This window comes from Thalassophryne amazonica, chromosome 8, assembly GCF_902500255.1.
Source record: "Thalassophryne amazonica chromosome 8, fThaAma1.1, whole genome shotgun sequence".
Taxonomy (NCBI): domain Eukaryota; kingdom Metazoa; phylum Chordata; class Actinopteri; order Batrachoidiformes; family Batrachoididae; genus Thalassophryne; species Thalassophryne amazonica.
In genome coordinates this window covers 13899726-13926699 of record NC_047110.1, presented here as the reverse complement: position 1 = coordinate 13926699, position 26974 = coordinate 13899726, and the positions used below count along the sequence as shown (strand labels likewise).

General features: G+C 42.1%; 1 long non-coding RNA gene across 1 annotated transcript in view; it reads right to left on the bottom strand.

The window, feature by feature from the left end:
• The window catches only part of LOC117515030, a 130616-nt gene that overhangs the window by 95221 nt on the left and 8421 nt on the right, over positions 1 to 26974 (bottom strand). The window contains exon 2 of the long non-coding RNA XR_004562004.1: positions 20511 to 20515. This is a non-coding gene — a long non-coding RNA (uncharacterized LOC117515030). The remainder of the gene's footprint in view (positions 1 to 20510; positions 20516 to 26974) is intronic.

Sequence of the window (26974 nt, the reverse complement as noted above, 5' to 3'; positions counted from 1 at the left end):
GAGAACAGTCATAGTCAACTAACAGACCTGCTCCAAAGACCTACAACATGATCTTGCTGTCTCTGTACATCGTTCAACTGTACAGCGCACTTTGCACAGAGATGCTGTATGATGCTGTAATGCAGAAGAAGCTTTTTCTGCTTACATGCCACAAACAGAGTTGCTTGAGGTATGCGAAAGCACATTTGGACAAGCCAGCTTCATTTTGGAATAAGGCACTGTGGACTGATGAAACTAAAATTGAGTTATTTGGACATAACAAGGGGCGGTATGCATGGCTGAAAAAGAACATTCCAAGAAAAACACTTGCTACCTACAGTAAAATTTTGAGGTGGTTCCATCATGCTGTGTGGCCAGTGCAGGTACTGGGAATCTTGTTGAAGTTGAGGGTCACATGGATTCCAGTCAGTATCAGCAGATTCTTGAAATTCTTGAGAACAATGTTCATGAATCAGTGATAAAGTTGAAGTTGCGCAGGGGCTGGATCTTTCAACAAGACAACCCTAAACACTGCTCAGAATCTCCTAAGGCATTTAAGCAGAGGAACAAGTACAATGTTCTGGAATGGCTGTCTCAATCCCCAGACCTGAATATTATTGACCCTTCCAAGATTGAGGCGGTGGCTGAATGAAAGCGGCCTCAACATGTCACAGAACTGTGTTCCTTTTTAGGGTTTGCTAGTTATTACTGGTCGATTGTTGAGGGTTTCGCCAAACTGGCTGCCCCGCTACACAGGCTGATGGGGGGACATTGCGGGGACTAATCGTAAGAAGGGCTTCGGGAAGCCTCTGGGGGTGGGTTGGTGCAAAGAAGCCTTTGAAGCCCAAAAGGCTAAGTTGGTTTCAGCTCCGGTGCTCGCATATGCAGATTTCTCAAAACCTTTTATCTTGGATACTGATGTGAGCTATAGTGGGCTTGGGGCTGTGCTTTCTCAGTAGATGGAAGGTGGCATTAGACCAGTTGCATATGCCAGTCGAGGTATTCGGCCCACTGAAAATACTACTGATAATAATAACAGTGTGTATATTACAAGAATCTAAATAACTTAGAAATACATTAAGACAGTAAAGTAACTTTTAAAAATTATGTAATTAACATGTAATAAAAGGACTGAGTTAATCTTAAAACTGTTGACATCTAAGGTTCTAAAAACATTTTGGACTCATACACCATTCCAACTCATTATAGAAACTTTGCATAATTTATTACCACCCTTGAAAAATGTCAGCTACCTATTTTATAAGCACTACCCAGTCTAGGGGCCGTGGATCCCCATGGGCCACACGCTAGTGATTAAAGTTTCTGTGAAGGCTTTCAGTTGTCCAGGTGGTTTCCATAGTAGAGAAGCTTGAATCTTCGACTGGACCGGGTTGCTTGACGTGAGGATGTTTTGCTTCAAATCGAAGAAGCTTCCTCAGCTAGAATTCTTGCTCTACAAGGGTCAACCGAATAGAAACGAAACGTCCTTGCGTCAAGCAACCCAGTCCAGTCGAAGATTCAAGCTTCTTTGCTAGTGATTAAATAATTTTTCCTGATTGAGGAAAATTACCTAAAAACACTGACACAGACAACAAATGTCTCATTTTTTGTCTGTAAGTCCACAAATGAGACATTTGTTGTACAGAGTGTAAGTCTGACGACAAAATACGAGTACATTCAGTATTCATGCCACTTATATACAGTCCCAAGGTGTTCCAAAGTCCACTCCATGAAATCATTTGATAGTATAAGACAGTCAGTCTCAAAAGTCCATTCCTTGGTTGTTCATCATACACTGATGAAACATTATCACCTCATCATTTTTTTTTTTTTTTGCTCTTGCTTGCCTCTACTGGTGGTTGGCTCTCACTGCGATATTGTATCACTTCCTGTTCCGGAGCACAGCGGTGTTTTTCTGTATCTGTTAGCTGTTTAATCTGCGCAGTTAGATTGATCTAGTTAACTAGATAACGATTTGTTTCACAGTGTAATCTTCACGTGCCTTAACTAAAGCACTCCCTCTGCTGAATCACCTCTAAATTATTTACACATTATTCACTTTGTGTGTTTTTAGGAATCCGCTAGCTTAGCGCAGCTACTAGCTCTTAGCCGGTTTAGCATGGCGGCTTCTCCTGTCTCTCCCGCACTTTTCTGCTCTGGGTGTGAAATGTTTAGTTATGCCTCGGCCTCCTTTAGCAGTAATGGTACTTGTAATAAGTGTAGCTTATTCGTAGCTTTGGAGGCCAGGCTGGGCGAATTGGAGACTCGGCTCCGCACCGTGGAAAATTCTACAGCTAGCCAGGCCCCTGTAGTCGGTGCGGACCAAGGTAGCTTAGCCGCCGTTAGTTTCCCTCTGGCAGATCCCGAGCAGCCGGGAAAGCAGGCCGACTGGGTGACTGTGAGGAGGAAGCGTAGTCATAAACAGAAGCCCTGTGTACACCGCCAACCCATTCACATTTCTAACCATTTTTCCCCACTTGGCGACACACCCGCTGAGGATCAAACTCTGGTTATTGGCGACTCTGTTTTGAGAAATGTGAAGTTAGCGACACCAGCAACCATAGTCAATTGTCTTCCGGGGGCCAGAGCAGGCGACACTGAAGGAAATTTGAAACTGCTGGCTAAGGCTAAGCGTAAATTTGGTAAGATTGTAATTCACATTGGCAGTAATGACACCCGGTTACGCCAATCAAAGGTCACTAAAATTAACATTGAATCGATGTGTAACTTTGCAAAAACAATGTCGGACTCTGTAGTTTTCTCTGGGCCCCTCCCCAATCGGACCGGTAGTGACATGTTTAGCCGCATGTTCTCCCTGAATTGCTGGCTGTCTGAGTGGTGTCCAAAAAATGAGGTGGGCTTCATAGATAATTGGCAAAGCTTCTGGGGAAAACCTGGTCTTGTTAGGAGAGACGGCATCCATCCCACTTTGGATGGAGCAGCTCTCATTTCTAGAAATCTGGCCAATTTTCTTAAATCTTCCAAACCGTGACTATCCAGGGTTGGGACCAGGAAGCAGAGTTGTAGTCTTACACACCTCTCTGCAGCTTCTCTCCCCCTGCCATCCCCTCATTACCCCATCCCCGTAGAGACGGTGCCTGCTCCCAGACCACCAATAACCAGCAAAAATCTATTTAAGCATAAAAATTCCAAAAGAAAAAATAATATAGCACCTTCAACTGCACCACAGACTAAAACAGTTAAATGTGGTCTATTAAACATTAGGTCTCTCTCTTCTAAGTCCCTGTTAGTAAATGATATAATAATTGATCAACATATTGATTTATTCTGCCTTACAGAAACCTGGTTACAGCAGGATGAATATGTTAGTTTAAATGAGTCAACACCCCAGAGTCACACTAACTGCCAGAACGCTCGTAGCACGGGCCGAGGCGGAGGATTAGCAGCAATCTTCCATTCCAGCTTATTAATTAATCAAAAACCCAGACAGAGCTTTAATTCATTTGAAAGCTTGACTCTTAGTCTTGTCCATCCAAATTGGAAGTCCCAAAAACCAGTTTTATTTGTTGTTATCTATCGTCCTGCTGGTCGTTACTGTGAGTTTCTCTGTGAATTTTCAGAACTTTTGTCTGACTTAGTGCTTAGCTCAGATAAGATAATTATAGTGGGCGATTTTAACATCCACACAGATGCTGAGAATGACAGCCTCAACACTGCATTTAATCTATTATTAGACTCAATTGGCTTTGCTCAAAATGTAAATGAGTCCACCCACCACTTTAATCATATCCTAGATCTTGTTCTGACTTATGGTATGGAAATTGAAGACTTAACAGTATTCCCTGAAAACTCCCTTCTGTCTGATCATTTCTTAATAACATTTACATTTACTCTGATGGACTACCCAGCAGTGGGGAATAAGTTTCATTACACTAGAAGTCTTTCAGAAAGCGCTGTAACTAGGTTTAAGGATATGATTCCTTCTTTATGTTCTCTAATGCCATATACCAACACAGTGCAGAGTAGCTACCTAAACTCTGTAAGTGAGATAGAGTATCTCGTCAATAGTTTTACATCCTCATTGAAGACAACTTTGGATGCTCTAGCTCCTCTGAAAAAGAGAGCTTTAAATCAGAAGTGCCTGACTCCGTGGTATAACTCACAAACTCGCAGCTTAAAGCAGATAACCCGTACGTTGGAGAGGAAATGGCATCTCACTAATTTAGAAGATCTTCACTTAGCCTGGAAAAACAGTCTGTTGCTCTATAAAAAAGCCCCCCGTAAAGCTAGGACATCTTACTACTCATCACTGATTGACGAATATAAGAACAACCCCAGGTTTCTTTTCAGCACTGTAGCCAGGCTGACAAAGAGTCAGAGCTCTATTGAGCCGAGTATTCCTTTAACTTTAACTAGTAATGACTTCATGACTTTCTTTGCTAATAAAATTTTAACTATTAGAGAAAAAATTACTCATAACCATCCCAAAGACGTATCGTTATCTTTGGCTGCTTTCAGTGATGCCGGTATTTGGTTAGACTCTTTCTCTTACTTCATCCAAACCATCAACATGTCTATTAGACCCCATTCCTACCAGGCTGCTCAAGGAAGCCCTACCATTATTTAATGCTTCGATCTTAAATATGATCAATCTATCTTTGTTAGTTGGCTATGTACCACAGGCTTTTAAGGTGGCAGTAATTAAACCATTACTTAAAAAGCCATCACTTGACCCAGCTATCTTAGCTAATTATAGGCCAATCTCCAACCTTCCTTTTCTCTCAAAAATTCTTGAAAGGGTAGTTGTAAAACAGCTAACTGATCATCTGCAGAGGAATGGTCTATTTGAAGAGTTTCAGTCAGGTTTTAGAATTCATCATAGTACAGAAACAGCATTAGTGAAGGTTACAAATGATCTTCTTATGGCCTCAGACAGTGGACTCGTCTCTGTGCTTGTTCTGTTAGACCTCAGTGCTGCTTTTGATACTGTTGACCATAAAATTTTATTACAGAGATTAGAGCATGCCATAGGTATTAAAGGCACTGCGCTGCGGTGGTTTGAATCATATTTATCTAATAGATTACAATTTGTTCATGTAAATGGGGAATCTTCTTCACAGACTAAGGTTAATTATGGAGTTCCACAAGGTTCTGTGCTAGGACCAATTTTATTCACTTTATACATGCTTCCCTTAGGCAGTATTATTAGACGGCATTGCTTAAATTTTCATTGTTACGCAGATGATACCCAGCTTTATCTATCCATGAAGCCAGAGGACACACACCAATTAGCTAAACTGCAGGATTGTCTTACAGACATAAGGACATGGATGACCTCTAATTTCCTGCTTTTAAACTCAGATAAAACTGAAGTTATTGTACTTGGCCCCACAAATCTTAGAAACATGGTGTCTAACCAGATCCTTACTCTGGATGGCATTACCCTGACCTCTAGTAATACTGTGAGAAATCTTGGAGTCATTTTTGATCAGGATATGTCATTCAAAGCGCATATTAAACAAATATGTAAGACTGCTTTTTTGCATTTACGCAATATCTCTAAAATTAGAAAGGTCTTGTCTCAGAGTGATGCTGAAAAACTAATTCATGCATTTATTTCCTCTAGGCTGGACTATTGTAATTCATTATTATCAGGTTGTCCTAAAAGTTCCCTGAAAAGCCTTCAGTTAATTCAAAATGCTGCAGCTAGAGTACTGACGGGGACTAGAAGGAGAGAGCATATCTCACCCATATTGGCCTCTCGTCATTGGCTTCCTGTTAATTCTAGAATAGAATTTAAAATTCTTCTTCTTACTTATAAGGTTTTGAATAATCAGGTCCCATCTTATCTTAGGGACCTCATAGTACCATATCACCCCAATAGAGCGCTTCGCTCTCAGACTGCAGGCTTACTTGTAGTTCCTAGGGTTTGTAAGAGTAGAATGGGAGGCAGAGCCTTCAGCTTTCAGGCTCCTCTCCTGTGGAACCAGCTCCCAATTTGGATCAGGGAGACAGACACCCTCTCTACTTTTAAGATTAGGCTTAAAACTTTCCTTTTTGCTAAAGCTTATAGTTAGGGCTGGATCGGGTGACCCTGAACCATCCCTTAGTTATGCTGCTATAGACTTAGACTGCTGGGGGGTTCCCATGATGCACTGAGTGTTTCTTTCTCTTTTTGCTCTGTATGCACCACTCTGCATTTAATCATTAGTGATTGATCTCTGCTCCCCTCCACAGCATGTCTTTTTCCTGATTCTCTCCCTCAGCCCCAACCAGTCCCAGCAGAAGACTGCCCCTCCCTGAGCCTGGTTCCGCTGGAGGTTTCTTCCTGTTAAAAGGGAGTTTTTCCTTCCCACTGTCGCCAAGTGCTTGCTCACAGGGGGTCGTTTTGACCATTGGGGTTTTTACGTAATTATTGTATGGCCTTGCCTTACAATATAAAGCGCCTTGGGGCAACTGTTTGTTGTGATTTGGTGCTATATAAATAAAATTGATTGATTGATCATATAGCATGAGACAATCGGAGGAATTGTCCTTTCCTTCTTGTCCATTATGCACTGATGAACGCCTCATCAATCTTATCTGTGCCCTTTGTACACTTCCTCTTCTATGGCATTGTTCAATCAATTACTAAGACAGTTATAATGGTAAATCTATTTTAGAGCTTCAACAACATTAACTTTTATAACACTGATAAACCTCGATATTGATCATTATAGAAAAAATTGTGATTTTTTTTTTTTTGCTGTCATCCAGCCTGACTTCCCACTGGTCTGTTTCATCCCTGCTCCAAGATTTGTATTAACTAACATCTTAAATTATGCTTTCTAGGTTGGTCCAAAACAAATAAATGGGACAAAAACACACACCTTTGAAGTAAAAGTTTTTTTTTTTTTTTTTACTTTGCTGCTTTTGTCACGGTGCTGTCAATACATTAGGAAGTAATAACTTCCACTGAAATATATTCAGAGTCCTTCTGGATGACAGTTTGGCACAGAAATACAAAGATACTATAAATATAATCGGGAATATATTCTTTAAATCCGATGATCTGATGAGGCACCTCCTCCGCCACCATGGTAAAGAGCCCATAGCCCCTTGGATGTGATCCCCTTTCACTGTGATGAGAGCAGAATCTTACAGGTTAGTCTATACATGGATCCCCCCCCCACGCCACAGTGTTTGTTTGGCGTCACAGCAACGGGGTTGAATGTGGTCCCAGAGTAGCTGTTTTATAGTTGGAGGTCACTGCTGAGATAAGTTGTTGCAGGCAGTTTATCCTCACCTATAAGATGGACCAGTCATTAAAGGTGAGCTTGGAGGATAACGGTGGACGTATTGTGATGAATGACTCTCTGGCTGTAAAAGCTTTGGCCGCGTAATTTACTCTGACTCTCTCTGATGAACCTGCACAGTTCTTCTCAGTAACACAATACTGCATCATAGCCTTCTTCTCGTTACACCTGTGAGGCAGTCGATTACTCCAGCAGTGTGACGAGATAAACCACAATCCTTTCTGACATTTCTGGGTCTCAGAATCTAGTGAAGAAATGTCTTTTGTCTGAAGAGGCTTTGGCACAGGACCAAGTCACAGGGTGTTGCAGCTGAAGTTGTTCCCAGCTGACTCGCTCAGTTATGAAAGCGGGAGCACAGCAGTCACAATATTGATACAGCGAAACACATCTGAAGAGGTTCAATATTACCAATCGTTTCCTATTTGGGAGCGTTGATGAGCCCCCTCGGGGAGGCAGGTTTTGTGGATACAGTGTGTGATGGATGGTGTGCTCGGCTGCAGTGTTACAATGGGGAGCGCTGCGTTTGTCCGCAGGTTATCAGACAATGCAGACGGAGGTGGCCCAGACAGCTATTGATCTCCAAGTGAGTTGTCCATCTGTCATGTTAATCCAGGCTCCATGAGAGTCTCAGCTCTGTGTACGCGCTGCTTGGAAAACCTGATCAAAGTGTGTTCTGGCTTGGATAAGATTGGCACTATGGCGTAAAATGTCAACAGATACTAATTTCAACTTGGCGAGTATCTAAGAGCAGTGAAAGTTAATTTGTCTGGCAGGATTTTAGACTTCAGCTGGTGAAGGTGTCAGAATCGTGGATGGTGTGCACGTCCACGAGAAGACCACCACCATGGATATCCATGATTTTGATGACATGCTTGTTTATTTGTCTGTGTGTCTTTGTGTTGATGCAGCATGGAATGAGGGCAGCATACGTATGACTCTAAAAATAGAACCACCTGCTCGCTGTCTGTTTACTGGAGACAAATTTCTGCTGTGTCACCTGATTGACTGATCTGTAGATTTAACCACAGCAGCCCACAGACTTCTCATGTTCTGAAATAAACTTTTTTTTTTTTTTTTTTTAAAGTGTGATACATTTATTTATTTGATTAATTGAATTTATTTGTCTGTCTTACAAATATGGATTATGGATTATTTTTAAAGTTATTGGCAGACAGTATGTGTCCGACTCGTCTGACACCACCGGCTGTTGCTGCTGCTGAGAGAGGCACCCGCAGGATCCCCTGCCAGGCCAGTGTTGTTGCTGATGCGCCGAAGGGGGACTCATCAGACGGGGGGACTCATCAGACCGCTACTGCAGCAAACATCTCAGAAGTTTTTTTTTTTGCTTTTACCAGCATCCATAGCCAAATCTTTTTTCCCCTCAGTTTTTCTGCACCGCCTTTCCGTTTCTTCTCCATTTTGTGACTCGCTTTGTTTTCCGTATTCTGTTGTTAGTTTTTTCTCTCTCTCATCTGAAAGTCGATAGGTGCAGCATGCACAGCTTTACAGCAGGTGGAATGTGATGCTGAGAGTTGGCCAACATGGAGCCAGTAGCTGTGATCAAACATAAAGTGAGAGACATGGATTACACATCATGCTTCTTCTGCCAAATCCATAGACCAACGCAGGATCTCCATACAGCAACTGCAGATGGCAAAATCAGAACAAAGAATGTTGCTGATCAGGCAAGAAAATTTGGAGACACACATTTGTTGGATGTTCTGGACAGACTGGAATTAAGCAGGACTTGCAGGATACCTCTGGCCATGGAGATACATGGCATGGCATAGACAATGAACATGTAGCAGAGGTGGTTCCAGACACTCTCTATTTATGTTGTTTGGAGGCACAGATGTGGCCAATGAGGAGCTTGAAAATAGTGAGGAAGATGATGTCAGGCAAACAGTATGCAACATTGCACAGGACATTGTGTATGCAGTGTCAAAGAAACAAAAACTGACACTAAAGCACATTGGTTTGGGACATGCATTACACCAAGCTATTAGATCAGAAGCTCTGAAGCTCTTGTGGATCTCTTCCATGCCGCAGGTCACACCATAGGCATCGATACAGTCAGGAGGATGGACACTACCATAGCACAGCACATTCTGGACAAGTTTGCAAGGAATGGCAATGTTTATATCCCAGATAACATTGCATGCAGGACATTGATACACTGCTCATGTGACAGTATCAATGTTCTCGAAGCAACACTGAGTGGTAAGAACAGATTTCACTGCACACAGATGATGGTATGGCAGAAGGGTCCAGCTCCACAGCAAGAAGACTCAGAACACACAAAGATAGGGAGGTCCACAGCTATCAATGTTGATGCCCTGCAGGAATTCCAAAAGATTGACCAAGCAAACCTGCCATCTGGAAAGAGACCACCAATCTTCAGTGCCGAAAACAAAATTGATGTGAATGAGTGGTTGACCAGCCAGGGAGAGATGCAGAAGTCATGATTCAAAGACTTGGCTTGGCTGGTTTCCTGAATACAAGATGATAGCCAAGATCTTGCAGTTCCTGTTTGGGCTACATTCAGTGAAGCCATTAGTGAGGTCAGCCCTCCAGTGACAACAGTAGGCATGCTTCAAATTCTGCAGGCTCCACCCAGTGTCAACAACACAATGACCACAGTCATCAGTCAGTTTGTGAGCATCACAAAGCACTTGGGGCAGAAACATACCATAATTACTGCCTATCAGCCACTGTACAGCAGAGGGCTAATTCCCAATACGAAAATCAAATCAATTTTATTTATATAGCACCAAATCACAACAAACAGTCGCCCCAAGGCGCTTTATATTGTAAGGCAAAAGCCATACAATAATTACAGAAAAACCCCAATGGTCAAAACGACCCCCTGTGAGCAAGCACTTGGCGACAGTGGGAAGGAAAAACTCCCTTTTAACAGGAAGAAACCTCCAGCAGAACCAGGCTCAGGGAGGGGCAGTCTTCTGCTGGGACTGGTTGGGGCTGAAGGGGAGAGAATCAGGAAAAAGACATGCTGTGGAGGAGAGCAGAGATCAATCACTAATGATTAAATGCAGAGTGGTGCATACAGAGCAAAAAGAGAAAGAAACACTCAGTGCATCATGGGAACCCCCAGCAGTCTAAGTCTATAGCAGCATAACTAAGGGATGGTTCAGGGTCACCTGATCCAGCCCTAACTATAAGCTTTAGCAAAAAGGAAAGTTTTAAGCCTAATCTTAAAAGTAGAGAGGGTGTCTGTCTCCCTGATCCAAATTGGGAGCTGGTTCCACAGGAGAGGAGCCTGAAAGCTGAAGGCTCTGCCTCCCATTCTACTCTTAAAAACCCTAGGAACTACAAGTAAGCCTGCAGTCTGAGAACGAAGCGCTCTATTGGGGTGATATGGTACTATGAGGTCCCGAAGATAAGATGGGACCTGATTATTCAAAACCTTATAAGTAAGAAGAAGAATTTTAAATTATATTCTGGAATTCACAGGAAGCCAATGAAGAGAGGCCAATATGGGTGAATTATGCTCTCTCCTTTTAGTCCCTGTCAGTACTCTAGCTGCAGCATTTTGAATTAACTGAAGGCTTTTCAGGGAACTTTTAGGACAACCTGATAATAATGAATTACAATAGTCCAGCCTAGAGGAAATAAATGCATGAATTAGTTTTTCAGCATCACTCTGAGACAAGACCTTTCTAATTTTAGAGATATTGCACAAATGCAAAAAAGCAGTACTACATATTTGCTTAATATGAGCATTGAAGGACATATCCTGATCAAAAATGACTCCAAGATTTCTCACAGTATTACTAGAGGTCAGGGTAATGTCATCCAGAGTAAGGATCAGGTTAGACACCATGTTTCTAAGATTTGTGGAGCTAAGTACAATAACTTCAGGTTTATCTGAATTTAAAAGCAGGAAATTAGAGGTCATCCATGTCTTTATGTCTGTAAGACATTCCTGCAGTTTAACTAATTGGTGTGTGTCCTCTGGCTTCATGGATAGATAAAGCTGGGTATCATCTGCGTAACAATGAAAATTTAAGCAATGCTTTCTAATAATACTGCCTAAGGGAAGCATCTATAAAGTGAATAAAATCGGTCCTAGCACAGAACCTTTTGGAACTCCATAATTAACCTTAGTCTGTGAAGAAGATTCCCCATTTACATGAACAAATTGTAATCTATTAGACAAATATGATTCAAACCACCGCAGTGCAGTGCCTTTAATACCTATGGCATGCTCTAATCTCAGTAATAAAATTTTATGGTCAACAGTATCAAAAGCAGCACTGAGGTCTAACAGGACAAGCACAGAGATGAGTCCACTGTCTGAGGCCATAAGAAGATCATTTGTAACCTTCACTAATGCTGTTTCTGTACTATGATGAATTCTAAAACCTGACTGAAACTCTTCAAATAAACCATTCCTCTGCAGATGATCAGTTAGCTGTGTTACAACTACTCTTTCAAGAATTTTTGAGAGAAAAGGAAGGTTGGAGACTGGCCTATAATTAGCTAAGATAGCTGGGTCAAGTGATGGCTTTTTAAGTAATGGTTTAATTACTGCCACCTTAAAAGCCTGTGGTACATAGCCACCTAATAAAGATAAATTGATCATATTTAAGATCGAAGCATTAATTAATGGTAGGGCTTCCTTGAGCAGACTGGTAGGAATGGGGTCTAATAGACATGTTGATGGTTTGGAGGAAGTAACTAATGAAAATAACTCAGAACAATCAAGAGAGAAAGAGTCTAACCAAATACCAGCATTACTGAAAGCAGCCAAAGATAACGATATGTCTTTGGGATGGTTATGAGTAATTTTTTCTCTATAGTTAAAATTTTATTAGCAAAGAAAGTCATGAAGTCATTACTAGTTAAAGGAATACTCGGCTCAATAGATCTCTGACTCTTTGTCAGCCTGGCTACAGTGCTGAAAAGAAACCTGGGGTTGTTCTTATTTTCTTCAGTTAGTGATGAATAGTAAGATGTCCTAGCTTTATGGATGGCTTTTTTATAGAGCAACAGACTCTTTTTCCAGGCTAAGTGAAGATCTTCTAAATTAGTGAGACTCTATTTCCTCTCCAACATACGGGTTATCTGCTTTAAGCTGCGAGTTTGTGAGTTATACCATGGAGTCAGGCACTTCTGATTTAAGGCTCTCTTTTCAGAGGAGCAACAGCATCCAAGTTGTGCTCAATGAGGATGTAAAACTATTGACGAGATACTCTATCTCACTCACAGAGTTTAGGTACCTACTCTGCATGGTGTTGGTATATGGCATTGGAAAACATAACAAAGAAGGAATCATATCCTTAAACCTAGTTACAGCGCTTTCCGAAAGACATCCACATAGATGCTGAGAATGACAGCCTCAACACTGCATTTAATCTATTATTAGACTCAGTTGGCTTCGCTCAAAATGTAAATGAGCCCACCCACCACTTTAGCCACACTTTCGATCTTGTTCTGATATATGGCATAGAAATTGAAGACTTAACAGTATTCCCTGAAAACCCCTTTTTGTCTGATCATTTCTTAATAACATTTACATTTACTTTAATGGACTACCCAGCAGTAGGGAATAAGTTTCATTACAGTAGAAGGCTTTCTGAAAGCGCTGTAACTAGGTTTAAGGATATGATTCCTTCTTTGTTATGTTCTTCAATGCCATATACCAACACAGTGCAGAGTAGCTACCTAAACTCTGTGAGTGAGATAGATTATCTCATCAATACCTTTACATCCTCATTGAGCACAACGTTGGATGCTGTAGCTCCTCTGAAAAAGAGAGCTTTAAATCAGAAGTGCCTGACTCCGTGGTATAACCCACAAACTCGCAGCTTAAAGCAGATAACCCGTAAGCTGGAGAGGAAATGGCGTCTCACTAATTTAGAAGATCTTTATTTAGCCTGGAAAAAGAGTCTGTTGCTCTATAAAAAAGCTCTCCGTAAAGCTAGGACATCTTACTATTCATCACTAATTGAAAAAAATAAGAACAACCCCCGGTTTCTTTTCAGCACTGTAGCCAGGCTGAGAAAGAGTCAGAGCTCTATTGAGCCGAGTATTCCTTTAACTTTAACTAGTAATGACTTCATGACTTTCTTTGCAAATTAAATTTTAACTATTAGAGAAAAAATAATTCATAACCATCCTACAGACATATCTTTATGTTCGGCTGCTGTCAATAATGCTGGTATTTGGTTAGACTCTTTCTCTCAGATTGTTCTGTCTGAGTTACTTTCATTAGTCACTTCCTCCAAACCATCAACATGTCTATTAGACCCCATTCCTACCAGGCTGCTCAAGGAAGCCCTACCATTAATTAATGCTTCGATCTTAAATATGATCAATCTATCTTTATTAGTTGGCTATGTACCACATGCTTTTAGGGTGGCAGTAATTAAACCATTACTTAAAAAGCCATCACTTGACCGAGCTATCTTAGCTAATTATAGGCCAATCTCCAACCTTCCTTTTCTGTCAAAAATTCTTGAAAGGGTAGTTGTAAAACAGCTAACTGATCATCTGCAGAGGAATGGTCTATTTGAAGAGTTTCAGTCAGGTTTCAGAATTCATCATAGTACAGAAACAGCATTAGTGAAGGTTACAAATGATCTTCTTATGGCCTCAGACAGTGGACTCATCTCTGTGCTCATCCTGTTAGACCTCAGTGCAGCTTTTGATACTGTTGACCATAAAATTTTATTACTGAGATTAGAGCCTGCCATAGGTATTAAAGGCACTGCGCTGCAGTGGTTTAAATCATATTTATCTAATAGATTACAATTTGTTCATGTAAATGGGGAGTCTTCTTCACGGACTAAGGTTAATTATGGAGTTCCAAAAGGTTCTGTGCTAGGACCGATTTTATTCACTTTATACGAGGGCTGTCCGTAAAGTATAGGTCCTTTTTATTTTTTTCAAAAACTATATGGATTTCATTCATGTTTTTACGTCAGACATGCTTGCACCCTCGTGCGCATGCGTGAGTTTTTCCATGCCTGTCGGTGACGTCATTCGCCTGTGAGCACTCCTTGTGGGAGGAGTCGTCCAGCCCCTCGTCGGAATTCCTTTGTCTGAGAAGTTGCTGAGAGACTGGTGCTTTGTTTGATCAAAATTTTTTCTAAACCTGTGAGACACATCGAAGTGGACATGGTTCGAAAAATTAAGCTGGTTTTCAGTGAAAATTTTAACAGCTTATGAGAGATTTTGAGGTGATTCTGTCGCTTTAAGGACTTTTCACGGTGCGAGACGTCGCTCAGCGCTCTCAGGCGCTGTCATCAGCCTGTTTCAAGCTTAAAACCTCAGCATTTTATCCGGATATTCCACTGTTAAAGGAGATTTTTTTAATGAAAGACGTGCGGACGGGTCCGCGCGTCGGGACGCAGCCGACGCGGCGCGGCGGCACAGGAAAAAACACCTCCGTGTTGATAACCATTTGTAAAATCCAGGCGGCTTTTGATGGCTTTCAGTGGAGTGAGTATATGAGAAATTGTTTATCAGCTGGAGATGTTCCAACTTGTCCTCAAGGCTTCCAACAGAGGTGTTTTTTCCTGTGGCGGAGCGTCGCGGCGGCTGCGAGCCGACGCTGCAATCCGCCCGCACGTCTTTCATTAAAAAAAATCTCCTTTAACAGTGGAATATCCGGATAAAATGCTGAAACCGACTTCTTCTGAAACTTCTCTGTTCTCTCATGACGTCCTGGATCAACAGAGCCTGAAATGTGGAGGTTTTCAGCTTGAACAGGCTGACGACGCCGCCTGAGAGCGCTTCGCGACGTCTCGCACCGTGAAAAGTCCTTAAAGCGACAGAATCACCTCAAAATCTCTCATCAGCTGTTAAAATTTTCACTGAAGACCAGCTTAATTTTTCGAACCATGTCCACTTCGATGTGTCTCACAGGTTTAGAAAAAATTTTGATCAAACAAAGCGCCAGTCTCTCAGCAACTTCTCAGACAAAGGAATTCCGACGAGGGGCTGGACGACTCCTCCCACAAGGAGTGCTCACAGGCGAATGACGTCACCGACAGGCGTGGAAAAACTCACGCATGCGCACGAGGGTTCAAGCATGTCTGACGTAAAAACATATGAATGAAATCCATATAGTTTTTGAAAAAAACAAAAAGGACCTATACTTTATTGACAGACCTCGTACATGCTTCCCTTAGGCAGTATTATTAGAAAGCATTGCTTAAATTTTCATTGTTATGCAGATGATACCCAGCTTTATCTATCCATGAAGCCAGAGGACACACACCAATTAGTTAAACTGCTGTAATGTCTTTCAGACTTAAAGACATGGATGACCTCTAATTTCCTGCTTTTAAATTTAGATAAAACTGAAGTTATTGTACTTGGCCCCACAAATCGTAGAAACACGGTGTCTAACCAGATCCTTACTCTGGATGGCATTACCCTGACCTCTAGTAATACTGTGAGAAATCTTGGAGTCATTTTTGATCTGGATATGTCCTTCAATGCGCATATTAAGCAAATATGTAGAACTGCTTTTTTGCATTTGCTCAGTATCTCTAAAATTAGAAAGGTCTTGTCTCAGAGTGATGCTGAAAAGCTAATTCATGCATTTATTTCTTCTAGACTGGACTATTGTAATTCATTATTAGCAGGTTGTCCTAAAAGTTCCCTGAAAAGCCTTCAGTTAATTCAAAATGCTGCAGTTAGAGTACTGACAGGGACTAGAAGGAGAGAGCATATTTCACCCATATTGCCTTCTCTTCATTGGCTCCCTGTTAATTCCAGAATAGAATTTAAATTTCTTCTTCTTACTTATAAGGTTTTGAATAATCAGGTCCCATCTTATCTTACGGACCTCATAGTACCATATCACCCCAATAGAGCGCTTCGCTGTCAGAGTGCAGGCTTACTTGTAGTTCTAGGGTTTGTAAGAGTAGAATGGGAGGCAGAGCCTTCAGCTTTCAGGCTCCTCTCCTGTGGAACCAGCTCCCAATTGGGATCAGGGAGACAGACACCCTCTCTACTTTTAAGATTAGGCTTAAAACTTTCCTTTTTGAAAAAGCTTATTGTTAGGGCTGGATCAGGTGACCCTGAACCATCCCTTAGTTATGCTGCTATAGACTTAGACTGCTGGGGGGTTCCCATGATGCACTGAGTGTTTCTTTTTATTCACCTCTTTTTGCTCTGTATGCACCACTCTGCATTTAATCATTAGTGATTGATCTCTGCTGTCTTCCACAGCATATCTTGTTCCTGACTCTCTCCCCTCAGCCCCAAGCAGTCCCAGCAGAAGACTGCCCCTCCCTGAGCCTGGTTCTGCTGGAGGTTTCTTCCTGTTAAAAGGGAGTTTTTCCTTCCCACTATTGCCAAGTGCTTGCTCACAGGGGGTCGTTTTGACCGTTGGAGTTTTTCTGTAATTATTGTATGGCTTTTGCCTTACAATATAAAGTGCCTTGGGGCAACTGTTTGTTGTGATTTGGCGCTATATAAATAAAATTGATTTGATTTGATTTGAACATTGGAGTCAGCCTAGGTTAATGAAATAAACATTCATTTCATCAACACCACCACCAATACACATTCCTGCAGTCAGCATGCCAATTGCACAGTCCCTCGACATGTAGTATCATTGACTACGTTTACATGCTGTTAATATTCCGGTTCAGGTCAATATTCCGGTTTCTGAATCATTAGGAATAACCCGTTTACATGCTTAAGCAGACAGAGTTACTCCTGTATACATGGTCATTGGTATAATTTGAAATCTCTCCATGTAAACAGCATCTCACTTCTTCCACCGGTGCTTGATTTGGTCTGGCTTTTGTGCAAATCCTGCTTTGTGTAAAACCCTTCACTTTACATTTTTGTCAAACACTTTTCTCTTTACACTTTTCTCACTTTTCTCTCCTGTGTAAACACTCTCTTTTCTTCTGGGCGAGAAGATTATAAATAGACACACGCAGAACACAATGTGTGTGCTGTCCCTTCGCTCACTGCCTTCGGGGGTACGGATGCGGGATCTGCAAAGAATCCAAGTCATGGCCACGGCTCCGGTATCTCGAGACCCTGCGGCGGTGTGGATTTTTTCTGCAAGAAATCTATTCTTGCGGGCTGCCTCCGCATCAAAACAGCGAGCGTCGTCTCTGGACCTGTTGCCAGAGTTGGCGCAGCTCCACACTGCAGAGAGGTAGGTGGTGTGAGTGGCCCGCTGCAGCTTTTACCGTGCCCGCAGTCTCAGTAAGTGCATCGGAGGCAGAGCAATTGCGGTGATACGGGACACCGGCCCGCCTGATAAGGACGCACAATGCGTTGTTTATTCTGTGGTGTCCGGTGGGCTGCGCGCGCCGCATACAAGTAGTTGCCGTACTCAAAGACCAAGATTCCTTGCGGATAGGACATGCGCAGAACACAAATAATGTTCCTTTCTATAGGGATATCCCGATGTGCGTTTATATGACCTGATATTCGGGTTAGAAAAGGAGGAACCAGGGGTTTTATTTGGGTTTTAAAAACTTACGGGTTATCTGCTTTAAGCTACGAGTTTGTGAGTTATACCACGGAGTCAGACACTTCTGATTTAAAGCTCTCTTTTTCAGAGGAGCTACAGCATCCAAAGTTGTCTTCAATGAGGATGTAAAACTATTGACGAGATACTCTATCTCCCTTACAGAGTTTAGGTAGCTACTCTGCACTGTGTTGGTATATGGCATTAGAGAACATAAAGAAGGAATCATATCCTTAAACCTAGTTACAGCGCTTTCTGAAAGACTTCTAGTGTAATGAAACTTATTCCCCACTGCTGGGTAGTTCATCAGAGTAAATGTAAATGTTATTAAGAAATGATCAGACAGAAGGGAGTTTTCAGGGAATACTGTTAAGTCTTCTATTTCCATACCATAAGTCAGAACAAGATCTAAGATATGATTAAAGTGGTGGGTGGACTCATTTACTTTTTGAGCAAAGCCAATAGAGTCTAATAATAGATTAAATGCAGTGTTGAGGCTGTCATTCTCAGCATCTGTGTGGATGTTAAAATCGCCCACTATAATTATCTTATCTGAGCTAAGCACTAAGTCAGACAAAAGGTCTGAAAATTCACAGAGAAACTCACAGTAACATCCTGCTGTAACCAGGTTTCTGTTAGGCAGAATAAATCAATATGTTGATCAATTATTATATCATTTACCAACAGGGACTTAGAAGAGAGAGACCTAATGTTTTAATAGACCACATTTAACTGTTTTAGTCTGTGGTGCAGTTGAAGGTGCTATATTATTTTTTCTTTTTGAATTTTTATGCTTAAATAGATTTTTGCTGGTTATTGGTAGTCTGGGAGCAGGCACCGTCTCTACGGGGGATGGGGTAATGAGGGGATGGCAGGGGGAGAGAAGCTGCAGAGAGGTGTGTAAGACTACAACTCTGCTTCCTGGTCCCAACCCTGGATAGTCACGGTTTGGAGGATTTAAGAAAATTGGCCAGATTTCTAGAAATGAGAGCTGCTCCATCCAAAGTGGGATGGATGCCGTCTCTCCTAACAAGACCAGGTTTTCCCCAGAAGCTTTGCCAATTATCTATGAAGCCACCCTCATTTTTTGGACACCACTCAGACAGCCAGCAATTTCAAGGAGAAACATGCGGCTAAACATGTCACTCCCGGTCTGATTGGGGAGGGGCCCAGAGAAAACTACAGAGTCCGACATTGTTACAAGTTACACACCGATTTAATGTTAATTTTAGTGACCTCCGATTGGCGTAACCGGGTGTCATTACTGCCGACGTGAATTACAATCTTACCAAATTTACGCTTAGCCTTAGCCAGCAGTTTCAAATTTCCTTCAATGTCGCCTGCTCTGGCCCCCGGAAGACAATTGACTATGGTTGCTGGTGTCGCTAACTTCACATTTCTCAAAACAGAGTCGCCAATAACCAGAGTTTGATCCTCGGCGGGTGTGTCGTCGAGTGGGGAAAAACGGTTAGAGATGTGAACGGGTTGGCGGTGTACACGGGGCTTCTGTTTAGGGCTACGCTTCCTCCTCACAGTCACCCAGTCGGCCTGCTTTCCCGGCTGCTCGGGATCTGCCAGGGGGTAACTAACGGCGGCTAAGCTACCTTGGTCCGCACCAACTACAGGGGCCTGGCTAGCTGTAGAATTTTCCACGGTGCGGAGCCGAGTCTCCAATTCGCCCAGCCTGGCCTCCAAAGCTACGAATAAGCTACACTTATTACAAGTACAATTACTGCTAAAGGAGGCCGAGGAATAACTAAACATTTCACACCCAGAGCAGAAAAGTGCGGGAGAGACAGGAGAAGCCGCCATGCTAAATCGGCTAAGAGCTAGTAGCTACGCTAAGCTAGCGGATTCCTAAAAACACGCAAAGTGAATAATGTGTAAATAATTTAGAGGTGATTCAGCAGAAGGAGTGCTTTAGTTAAGGCACGTAAAGATTACACTGGGAAACAAATCGTAATCTAGATAACTAGATCAATCTAACTGCGCAGATTAAACAGCTAACAGATACAGAAAAACACCGCTGTGCTTCGGAACAGGAAGTGATACAATACCGCAGTGAGAGCCAACCACCAGTAGAGTATATTCGGGTTTTTGCGGGTGTTTACATGGCCGTGCGCAACCGGGTTATTGCTAATATTCCAGTTATGAAAGGGTTATTGGCTGCATGTAAACATAGTCATTGGCATTACGTTGTGATAAAACAGCATACCGTGCAATAATCCAGCGCAGGTTACTTTCCCAGCCAGACTTGGTACCTATTTACAGCTGGGCTGTGACGATGCAGATGAAGTATCTTATTCAAGGGCATAGACAGGTAGTGTAACACAGAATCAAACCCAGGTGTGAAAATCCTTCTGCGTTCCACTCCAGTGTGAGGCTGTGACTGGTGGTGAACAGCCAAAGGTTTTACATTTGCAGTTTCTCTCATCACAGCTTATAACTCCTTTAACGTGCATATCTCTGGTAAAGTAAATGTCACGAGAGCTGCATATTCTAAATAAATAAATCATTATGAAAATATTGATGTGTTGTTTTTGGTGCATTTTGCCCTGAGAAATTATGCCACAAACATGTAGAATTTAGCCCGAATTCACCTGCTGCTGATAAATGCTCATATTTGATAGTCTGTCAGTGATGTTGACTTCGGTGTCATCATCTTAGAACCGCCTCTACAGAATATTTACTTTGTTCAAATACTTGTAGCTTCTGAAAATGGAGGAACTGTGTACACAACTGTAATTAATAAATGGTTAATATATTTTTGCTGAGCCCACTAAGTTATTGTTGACAGTCGACACTACCAGCACTTTCAAGTTGTGATGTACAGAGGTAAAAAACTAATAAAAAGGGGGGAGAGGGGTTGTAAGCATGGTCCAAATACATGTGTACGTGAATGTATCTGAAACATGTCACAGTTTCTTTGCTGGACCTTGATGCAGTAGACTAACAATAAATACCACAGAATTACAAAGATGTTCCCAGAAATGTAAATTAAGTTGAAGTTATCGTTTGCCTTCCCTTTATTTATCAAGGGTAATGTCATAGTGAGATTATTACTGTGCTGATTGAAGCAGTTATAATTTGTCAGCGCAAAACCATCTGGAGACCTTGTCTGGCAACAATGATGCTGCAGCAAGAGGGTTGCAAAGTGACCTCAAAAGTCCTGAAATGAAGGTGAAAAAACACTCAGGGGAAGGTCTTGAATATTAATTGATTTGGTCCAGAGAATAAGTAGTTATTTCAAATTTACTGATGCCTCTTTAGACGTACAAGTCCAGCCTGTGAAAGGTGGCTGGAAAATCTCACTGTTGGAGTTGTGACCACAGCACACATACGAGGTCTCTTAGATAATAAACCAACCCTTTTATTTATTTTTTTAACTATATGGATTTGAATGACATGCGATTACACCAATCATGCTTGAACCCTCGTGCGCATGCGTGAGTTTTTTCACGCGTGTCGGTGACGTCATTTCCCTGTGGGCAGGCCTTGAGTGAGATGTGGTCCCGCCCTCTCGGCTGAATTCCTTTGTTTCACACGCTGCTCGAGACGGCGCGCGTTGCTTTATCAAAATTTTTTGTGGACCTGTTAGGAATATCCGAGTGGACACTATTCGAGAAATTAAGCTGGTTTTCTGTGAAAAGTTTAACGGCTGATGAGAGATTATGGGGTGTTTCTGTCGGTGTAAGGACTTCCCACGGAGCGGGACGTCCTGCAGCGCTTCCAGGCGCTGTCGTCGGCCTGTTTCGAGCTGAAAACATCCTAATTTAAGGCTTAATTCACCCAGGACATCGTGAGAGAACAGAGAAGATTCAGAAGAGGCCGGCATGAGGAATTTATGCGGACATTCCACTGTTTAAGGACATTTTTTTAATGAAAGACATACGTGTAAATTCGCCGAGTCGTTTCCGTGACGACTCGGCAAATCTGTGTGCGCCGCGACAGGAAAAACACCTCCGTGTTGAAAACCATTTGTAGAATTCAGGCAGCTTTTAATGGCTTTCAACAAGTGAGTAACTGAGAAATTGTTTAACAGCTTGGGCATGTTCCAAGTTGCCCGTTAAGATTTCCAACGGAGGTGTTTTTCCTGCCGCGACCCCCCGCGGTCGGGTCCAGCCCGACATGCGACTCTGCCCGCACGTTCTTTCATTACAAAATGACCGTTAACAATGGAATGTCCGAATAAACTCCTCATGCCGACTTCTTCTGAAAGTTCTCTGTTCTCTGAACAGAAGTTTTCAACTTGAAACGGCGAGACGCTGCCGCCTCGAAGCGCAGATCGCCGTCAGGCGCCGTGGACCGTCCTTAAAGCGACACTACCAGACCAAAATCTCTCATCAGCCGTTAAAATTTTTACCAAAAACCAGCTGAATTTATTGAATGGTGGCCACTCAGTTGTGCCTTACAGTTTTGAAAAAATTTTTATCAAACAAAGCAACAGTCTCTGAGCCATTCCTAAACAATGAAAAAAAATCGACGAGTGGGTGGACGACTCCTCACTCAAAGACTGCCCACAGGCGAATGACGTAACCGACAGGCGTGAAAAAACTCTCGCATGCCCACGAGGGTTCAAGCATGTCTGATGTAATCACACGTGATTCAAATCCATATGGTTTTTGAAAAAAATAATAAGGTCGGATACTTTTCTAATAGACCTCGTACGTGTTCAGGTAACTGGTCGGCACAGAACCATATAACGCGCACAGTAAAAGATTTATACGTTGTCTTTGCATGATTTAACCTTTTGTTAAGGCTTCTTCACACGTAACACGAATGAGGCCAAATGGCGCACGAAAGAAGATTTGATCGGCACTTGTGAAGAATCCGAGCCGCACTTGAACACCTCGTACAGCAGTCGGTACAACTGTTCAGCCACAGCACATGCACTCCACATTCACATTGTGCTTGTGCTGGGAACCCAATTGAACGGTGGTCAAGAAGAGGTCATACTGCTATCTGACTGTGGTTGCAACATTTGTACAGCATGTCGTACAACATGTCGGACCATTTGGGTCGAGGGGCTGCGCGAAATGATTGGCTACGTCGAATCCTGGCTGAATGTCGCGATCAAGTCAGCCTTCACACCAATTGGCCGAATGAGGGTGAATGGCAGGTGAATGCCCATTTGACCCACACTTGGCCACAGCCACGAACTTCCAACAGCAGTCGCAGGACACTTAGAAAATGTGGGCTCGCATGGCCAGCATGAATGTAGTGCCCAGGAGACCACTGTTAAGGTGCGGTCGAGGTGGTGACAACTCAAACGGCGGTCAGTGTGTCGTGTTCCACGGAGCACCATGAATGACGTGGTGTTCCATGGGACACGGAGTCTGGTAAAATATCCATTTAAGTTTTTTTTTTGTTTTTTTATCAGTACATACCTGCATTGCCAGATTTTATTTATCCCATTGGACTCTTTTTTCTGCTGAACTTTTTTTGCAGTGGGCCTAGCTTCTCCATGCTTGCAACATTCATCAGACACAGCTATTCCAGCAAACCTTTTTTTAGCCATTCCAGCATATGTAGCACAACAAAACTCTGTACGCCGTGATGTCCAGTTGGATTATTGGTGTGCGGCATGGCACATGAGATTTATTTATGCCATGGTTGATTCCAGCACACAGCACAGCCGCCTGAGAGGGTTTTCACTACAGGCTGTGATCCCTGGCTCCTGTCCGCCCTGCGCTGTGAAATGATTCTGGAGCTGAGATTCATGTTTAATAATATTGTCATGGGCTGGCGAAACATTTCCACATCATGCCTCCTACAGAGATGGTGAACATGTAATAATATGTATATTTCAGCAGTGAGATCCATTCAGCTGCGAGCCTCTGACATCTGCAGTGACGTATTGATGCATGTGGGGCAGCGTTAGGGCATACCTGCCTGTGGTGTCACAGATATTGGCACAATATTTCACATTATTTATGTCACCCTGTGAAGGAATTGAAATGTATCCATACTGTAAGGTCTGTTATGGATATAGTAACAGCCTGTTTAGATCTGCGCATGGCGTGCGCTGTGTAATGCATTGAACTGCGGTGACACACGGCGCTTTCAGTTGATTGCACACTGTTCATGTTCACTGCACATGATGAATGCGGGTCACATACATGTTATTACATATCAACATTTCCTTTGCCGTCCCTGGCCGGGGTCTAATGGTGGTAGACAAACGTGGCACAAGCAGGACATGCTGGCAGGCTTTGCCATGACCGATCCATCTCAGAGTTCCCTCAGCCACGATCAGATCATTTCAAATGCTGTTATGACACTGTCAGAATATGTAGGTCAGATGGCGCACAAACTGCACATAGACCACCATCAGATGGGTGTCCCATCTCAGTGGCACCAAGAGTTTTGAACAGGTGCAACAAACTTGGGACAGCTGGGCAAATCGGACCAACTATGTAGACTGCTCTGAGACTGCTGTCCGTCCGTCTTCAGATCACACCACAGCACTTCCCGTCTGTAGGTGGATGAGTCATTCCGACACCATTCGGCCTCAATGGGCCTATGTGTGATGGGGGTCTTATTGATCATTGCTGTTCAAGTTGTCTCTTAGTTCCGGGTTTATTTTTGCATTGTTGCATAATTCGTGTTTTGATGTAACGTTTCTGGATTCAGTTTTATTTTCCATGTTCTGTCTTGTGTTTTTATCCTCTGGTGTTCGCTCATGCTTTCATGCTTCCATTCTGGTTTGTTCAACGCACCTGTTGTCAATCTGTCATTCAGTTTATAAGCCGCACATGTTCCTGTGTTTGTTGCCGGTCTGTTGATTTTTGTTATGGGTTGTTAGTCTGTGTTGTTCGGATGTGTTCTTGGTTATAAGTACTGTCTGTATGATTATTGGATCTGATCAGCTCCTGGATCCTCCCTTTGTCCTTCCCGTGTCATTGCATATGGAAGTTGGTTTCACATTGGATTGTAGCATCTAAACTTCCTGTCTCCCGGCTACCTGCTTTTGGAGTTTGATTTGACTCTGCTCCAGATCTCAGCCGTAACATCTTTGCTTTAAATATGCAATAAATCTCTTTTCGATCAATAATAGTGTGTCTGTCTTGCTGTTTGACAGCACAGACTCGTGAAGCTGATGCACTCTCTTTCACTTCATGTCTGTCCTGCAGTTCACACACAGACTGTGCATGGGTGGACCCACATTGGTGAGGGGTGGGAAAGCACCCCCCCCAAAACCCCTTAAAGTTGCATTTTTTTTTTTGAAGATAATTTAAAGATTGTTTTTGCACATAATAATGATATTAACCAGAGTCTATTTTGAAAATAACAAACAACAACAATAATACTAATACAGTTAAAGTAATCATTTCTTATTATTTGTAATATTTGAGTAAAGTAATGTCGTTTGAATTTGCTGACTTTGAAACTAAGATTGGTTTTGAGTTATTCTGTTTGAGGCTTCTGAATCAGCAGAGCTGGCTGAAACTCCACAGTATAGCCTGAAGAAACTGTGCAATCACATGTTCTCATGCTAATAAATAACTCTTGAAAAATCAGTATCCGCAATTTCAGATTTCAGATATTTTTAATCCGCGTTATTACCTAAATATTTCTGGGCTGGCTGGGGTTTTCACTAGCCTGGAGGCCTGCCAGATCTATAATACTACATCCCCTGGCAAAAATGATGGAATCACCGGCCTCAGTGGATGTTCATTCAGTTGTTTAATTTTGTAGAAAAAAAGCAGATCACAGACATGACACAAAACTAAAGTCATTTCAAATGGCAACTTTCTGGCTTTAAGAAACACTATAAGAAATCAAAAAAAAGATTGTGGCAGTCAGTAACGGTTACTTTTTTAGACCAAGCAGAGGAAAAAAATATGGAATCACTCAATTCTGAGGAAAAAATTATGGAATCACCCTGTAAATTTTCATCCCCAAAACTAACACCTGCATCAAATCAGATCTGCTCATTGACATTGACCCTATGCCATGACATTGACCCTATGTGTCTTTTTGCAAGGAATGTTTTTGCAGTTTTTGCTCTATGGCAAGATGCATTATCATCTTGAAAAATGATTTCATCATCCCCAAACATCCTTTCAATTGTCTAAAATATCAACATAAACTTGTGCATTTATTGATGATGTAATGACAGCCATCTCCCCAGTGCCTTTACCTGACATGCAGCCCCATATCATCAATGACTGTGGAAATTTACATGTTCTCTTCAGGCAGTCATCTTTATAAATCTCATTGGAAAGCCACCAAACAAAAGTTCCAGCATCATCACCTTGCCCAATGCAGATTCGAGATTCATCACTGAATATGTCTTTCATCCAGTTATCCACAGTCCACAATTGCTTTTCCTTAGCCCATTGTAACCTTGTTTTTTTCTGTTTAGGTGTTAATGATGCCTTTCGTTTAGCTTTTCTGTATGTAAATCCCATTTCCTTTAAGCGGTTTCTTACAGTTCGGTCACAGACGTTGACTCCAGTTTCCTCCCATTCGTTCCTCATTTGTTTTGTTGTACATTTTTCGATTTTTGAGACATATTGCTTTAAGTTTTCTGTCTTGACGCTTTGATGTCTTCCTTGGTCTACCAGTATGTTTGCCTTTAACAACCTTCCCATGTTGTTTGTATTTGGTCCAGAGTTTAGGCACAGCTGACTGAACAACCAACATCTTTTGCAACATTGCGTGATGATTTACTCTCTTTTAAGAGTTTGATAATCCTCTCCTTTGTTTCAATTGACATCTCTCGTGTTGGAGCCATGATTCATGTCAGTCCACTTGGTGCAACAGCTCTCCAAGGTGTGTTCACTCCTTTTTAGATGCAGACTAACGAGCAGATCTGATATGATGCAGGTGTTAGTTTTGGGGATGAAAATTTATAGGGTGATTCCATAATTCTTTCCTCAGAATTGGGTTATTCCATATTTTTTTCCTCTGCTTGGTCTAAAAAAGTAACCGTTACTGACTGCCACAATCTTTTTTTCTTGATTTCTTATAGTGTTTCTTAAAGCCAGAAAGTTGCCATTTGAAATGACTTTAGTTTTGTGTCATGTCTGTGATCTGCTTTTTTTCTACAAAATTAAACAACTGAATGAACATCCTCCGAGGCCGGTGATTCCATAATTTTTGCCAGGGGTTGTATATGGAAAACACTGGACCTAGTCTCTGGACATAAATCATTGATCACACTCTCTTTGGTTAACACTTCTGACCAATAAGAGGACATTCTGCTCATAGATGCCACACTTTTCTATTAATTGCATTTATTATGTCCGCCAAGGGTGTAATAAAA